Source organism: Dromiciops gliroides, chromosome 3 (genome assembly GCF_019393635.1).
Source record: "Dromiciops gliroides isolate mDroGli1 chromosome 3, mDroGli1.pri, whole genome shotgun sequence".
Classification (NCBI taxonomy): domain Eukaryota; kingdom Metazoa; phylum Chordata; class Mammalia; order Microbiotheria; family Microbiotheriidae; genus Dromiciops; species Dromiciops gliroides.
Genome location: NC_057863.1, coordinates 49,860,667 through 49,866,667, shown reverse-complemented (window position 1 = coordinate 49,866,667; position 6,001 = coordinate 49,860,667).

Below are 6,001 nucleotides of genomic sequence, written 5' to 3'. Positions count from 1 at the left end.
TTTTCCCTTGATCTTTAGAAAGGGGTAGGACTCTTAAAGGCCCCTTAGCTTCAGAAACGTGTGTGTGAGAGAGAGACAGAGATACAGAGATACAGAGACGGAGAGAGAGGTCATGGGGGGGGGGGTGTTGTGGGGGGTGTATTCATGTCAATGGAGGCTGGCAGTGCCCAGAAGGCCTCTCAAAATACTTCATCCATCCCGAACCCAGAGGAGTGCAATCAGAGCCCTATGAGGACCAAGATAGCTTCATAACCCTTTCAAGTTTCGCATCACCCATTGGTCCTATGTCTAATGAAGTATCACATCTTGGATACCATTTATTACAGCGTTGTGCCCGTTGCCTTTGGATAAGTTGAAGCAACCCTGAAAGGTGAACTCATTTGCCATCCTTGAGTAGGAGGGTCCTGTCCACTACATTCCCATGATCCTTCTTATCAATCCATCCGAATACACTGTCAATCTCAGCCGTGATCAAACATTCTGGAAACTCCCCAGTGGCCCAGTAGTATCATCAACAGTGGCACGTACCCCGCCCCTTTTGTCCCAGGGATATACATATTTAACTACAATTAGATTTCTAGAAACCTTGCCTAAAAAGTTAGACAAGTCAAGTGGAAATGTAGGGACTCTCTTCACTTCCAACCCCGAGACCCTCTAAACCCCAATATATTTTCTTGGCAGCTCGGCACCCCCAAATCTCCCTGTTTGTTTAGCATAGTGTCTACAGGGAGCGTCTCGTCTGCGGAACAAAATCATCAGGATCCCCTGCCCCAGTAGGCGAGGCGCACAACTTTTGTTTTCGGGGGGCGATTTATGTTCTTTATAAATATGTGGTTTGGAAAATAAAAAAGGACTTGAAAACGTTGTTACAATGAAAAAGGACAAATTAGAAGACATTTTCTGTGATCAAAGGCAGAAGAGAAAGCGCGCATGGGTATTCAAAAAGCTTGACTCATTCAGACAACTCCTTTGGAACGCGAGGGCAACAAGCGTGTCTCCCCGTGAAAAGGCGCCTCTATTCAGACTGCAGGTGCGAGGTGGTGTGGCACATTCTGCGACATTATGTCAAGGTTGTTGGAGATTAGTGTTCAGACTTAATAACTAAAGCGCTTGATTTACATTGGAAAAAAGCCCCCTCATCCGTGAAAGCAAAATAATTTAACGCGTGATCATTTCGAGTGCTGCTGATATCCTAATACTTGCATTGTTGGGGGGGGGGGGGAGAGTGCCCCAGAAGGACAGAAGAAATCTTTGGGAACATCAAGCTCTTAGGCACTGTGTCCTAGTCACAACTGGATGGCTAGAAGGACAGAACAGGGGGCGAGGGGCCTGGGACTGGGAGGAGGGAGAGCAGGGAAGATAAAAGTTTCCTTGGCATAAAAAGGAAACAATGGATTTGGGGGCCCCATCTGCAATCGGCACTGGAAGGCTAGAGGGGAGTGGTACAGACAGGAAAGAAAGGGGAAACCTGGTTTGGACAGACCCCCTCCTTGCCTACGGATAGGAGGAATTGAAACTCCTTTGAGTTAAGGTAGAGTTTTAAGATCCGAGCTCCAGCTACAGGTATGAACTGCCCGACGTCTCCCAGGCATAGGTCTGTCTTCATTTTAATTATTCTCCTCTCCCTAAACCGAGTCTCAGAGAAAAATTAGCTCCCCCACCAGTCCCTGACACTTAGTTTCATTGTGAGTTCTTTTCCTTCCAAAGTGACTACATTTTGTATTTTCTGTTTCTTCCCGCCCCGTTCTAGTTGTTTTTTTTTCTTGGTTGTCCCCTACTTATGCATTGCCTAATAGAAACACACACACACACACACACACACACACACACACACACACACATTTGTATCCCTTCACCCCATCCATGGGTCTCATACCAACCCCCTCCCCCTCATTCGGAAGGAATCTCAAGGAACAAACGAGCTTGTGGTAAAGGCATAATAGTGGGAATTTCAATATGGATATGTATCCATTATAATTGCAATATCTTTTGTTGAAGTAAAGCATCTTATGGCGATTTCCATAAATTCTGTCTAAGAATAAAAGGTATAATGGGGACAAGGTGAGAAAGCTGTTACCCATTGTTTCCTCCTGAAAAGGTCGTAAGTCAACCTCTTGGTGTCTGACCTGTCAGGCGAAGGTATAAAGGCTTTATTCAAGCGGTCGCCCGCAATTTTCTCTGCTCTCACAAAAGTGTTTTTATGATTCTATTTTCTTACCTCTTTCCTTAATTAAAAAGCTGAATGATTAGAATAGCACCTGCATAATGTCTGAACGATTTCTGCATACTAATTTGAGACCCTTTACATCCAGTAATTATAACATAAAATCAGAGATTGAATAAAACAGAAGGATTTTGCTCCAAAAGCCCTGCTAATCCCCTTTTAAAAGGGTCTGGTGAAATAATTCAGAACAGTTTCCGGAAGTTGGATTACCGACTCTTTCTTACTTTTTACAATGAAATGATATTTCACACTTAAAGGGGACTATGCTTTTCTACAACAGGTTCCCCCCCCCCCACCCCTTTACAAGTTGTTCCGTTTCTTCAACAATAGACAACATTTGACTCTAGATTCCTTTCTCCCCAAATGGACTGCCAGAAATTCAGGGGGAAAAAAATCTGTGAAGTGTTTGAAACACTTGTGTATTTGGTGGGGCAAAATTGTGATTGAATTGTTTGATTTCATCACTTGTGTAACACAAGCTACTACAATCAATAGTAAATAAACAATCAAGCCTTCTAGGTGGTTGGCTATTTTTCGTAGTTTAGCAATATGCAAATTAGTTGCAAAATGCTGGCTGAAATATATACACTTATGGCTGTGTGTTTTTATATTAAAACCCAATAATGAATAGCTATCTGTGGCTTAAAATGTGGAAATAATTAATAGATTGATTTTGTTAGTAGCGCAAGATTTGAATCAAACACTGTCTCAGGTGCTGCAGGGATACTAGTTTGTAATCTTGGACTTGCACTACTGGTTGTGAGGTGTGGGGGGCGGGGGTACTCACCACTCTCTTAGGTGATTCTGTCGTAACTACATTACTTATTAGCCCCCGGTTGATTCGAAATGAGTGGCAGAAGGAGGCTCTAGCTTGGGGATTGCTCATAATACTAACCTGTAAATTGTTACCCACCTAAATATGATGGTTTAGTGGCAACTACCCCACCTCCTTGGTTTATTTCACCAGGCAGGCTTCTCACCCAACTTAACATGGATTTATACAATTCAGTGGCTTTCCAGCATTGATCACAGGCAGCATTGATCAATGCACCTGTGTTAAATTTTAGTTAATAGAAAGTAAACGCTGAAACTATAACGAGTAAACAATGTGAGTTAACTTGTCAAAGTTTGTCTCACCGGTAACATTTGCATAAGATTAACCTAAATCCTATATTTTTCCCCTCCTTTCTACACAGCGGATGTGTATGTTTAACAAAGCTACTGAGGATTACAGAAGCTAAAACAAAGATCTCCTGCTAATTGTTTACATTGGATTGTTAGTTTCATTTTAAAATAGTCGCTCCCGAAAGAATACAGGCAGGTCCTGCAGTCGTGTATCACTTTGGCTGTTAATGACCACAAAAAAAAATTACAATATTTCATTCATTTAAAAAAATAGATTTATAAAATCATCCACTTCCACCATATCCCGATTATAAGGCTGATAACAGGTAGAACATGTTGCTTTCCTAATTCTTGGTCCTCCTCCTACCAATATTTTATTCAGCTCAAGAAACCGGGACTTTGGAGGATAAAGCCATAATTGCTTAACGGACGCTATTATCATTCGGTGAAGAATGTACTTTTCTTGTGAATTTCACCCAAATGCTTTTTCTGCAGCCTTGCTTTTCTGGCTTCCCGTTTTAATGCCCTCTGCGTTATGCTCTTGGAATGCAGATTCTCCAGCATGCAATAACCTAAAAGACTTATGATGTAAATAAATCAACATATGGTCTAGACGAGCTACAGAGGTTTACTGAAGCTACAACGTCTTAACAAGTCATATGGGTGACATTAAGGCGATCTCATCTCTCCAGCTTCATTCCACATAGAAATAAACTCGATTCGGTCTAATTTTTCTTGGGCCTTTTAAAAATAAATTACATATTTTCTGCAGTGACCCACTGAATGTTTTGGTGGGATTGACTCAAACGCATGGCTCTTTGACTGTGATTGGAGAAAAAAAAGAAAACACATATGAATGGTGACAAGCAAGAACTCCCATGGAGCCCACCTTTCCCCAAATTTCCTTCTTAAAATCTAGGGAGAGATCGATCTTATATAAACGTGTGGGAGTGAGAGCTCCTTTGGGATCACAGGGATCTAACCATTTAAAGAAATATCAGGTTTCTCAATAGTGATAAGGGCACCGAAGTCAACACTTTTCCAAGGGAGGATGCAAACTGTATTGGGACCACTTCCTACTCCTGGTATGGAAAGGTTAACCTTAAGAACCCTTTCTCTCCTCTTACAGAACATACTCTAACACACCGCCCGCCCCCCAACCTTTACACGCGGGCGTACACACACACAATGTTTTTATTATTATTTTTAAAGGAGCAGCAACTTAAGCCCGATGGACAGTTAGAGATGTTGCCCACCTTTGCTCTCCAAGAAACCAGTACTAGAGTAGCTACAGAGCTCAAGGTGGGAGGTGGGGGAGCCATCCTCAACAGAAAGCCTTTGGGTGCACCCAAGAAAATGAATCTGTCTTCACTATTCATTGAAAGCCAGTTGTCCTCGAGGAATATAGATTAGGGAATGGTTTGCGTTTCTGGGCCCTGTGGATGAATGCAGAACCTGCGGACCGGAAGAGAGGGCAAGGGGTGGGCGAGAGGGGAACGGGACTTTCTCTCTCCCAGGAGCCAGGACTCCGCGGGAAATCCCCAGGCTTGGGTTTTCCCCATTCCCATTTTCTAATCTTCACTTCCTTTACGTACCAATTGTGCTTTTGTGAAATGAATGGTCTCTAATTAATGCACTTGCACAATGGCCGGGTTTGCATGGGGATCGATGATAGGAAGCAACAGGGGATGGATCCTTCCAAAATGGTTCGTCAGTCCTAGAAAGAAAAGGCAACGTCTATAAAAGGGACCACGAAGAATGCCCACACGTCTCTCCCCATGCTGTCGGAGGGGACATTCCATCTCTCAGTGACTACAGTCAAATGTAATAACTACATGTCTTCGCTCAATCAAGAGGACCCATAGAACTGTGTGCTCTAATTAGCACATTCTGGGAGTCTTCTTTCTTTCCTCTCTCTTCCTTTCCTTCTCTCTCTCTCCCCCTCCTCACCCCTCACCTTTTCTACCTCGTCATACTCCTCCTTCCTCAGAGTCTTAGTTCTTCCTCCCTCCCTCACCACAAGGAAACACTCTCTTTCTTTCTTTCTTCCTTCCTTCCTTCCTTCCTTCCTTCCTTCCTTCCTTCCTTCCTTTCTTTCTTTCTTTCTTTTTCTTCCTTCCTTTTTTTGCTAGTTCCCCACCCCCTTTTATGTCCCACTATTTTCATTTCCACCCTAGAAACTCCGCTTTGACATCCCCTGCCTGCGTGAGGCAACTTCTTTTAAGTTCAGAAAGACAGAAGAACCAAGCGCAAAGCCGTGGCGCATGCGCGCTAGACTTAAAGCGCAGGCACGGTTTGGGGGGTGAGGTGGGGCTGGGGGGAGAAAAAAGAGAAAAAAAAAATCTTTGCCTCGAAATGAGAGTTGCCCAGGAGAGGCATTGGCTACTGTGAGTCCGGACGGGAAGGAGAGAGCAACGAAATAAGCCTAAAAGGCCTAGTCCAGGAAACTCTAAGTACACTTTTAACTGCTAAACCTCGTAGAGAGAGTAGATTCAGGCACTGGAAGAGGGATCACAAATGGCTCCCCACTTGACTCTCAAAAAACAAACAAACAAATAAACAAAACAAACCCCACTGAACCTTGGGCTTATAGGAAGCTATAAGGAGTTCATTGAGAAAAGATCACAGCTCCTGAAGGAGACGCTAAGCTGA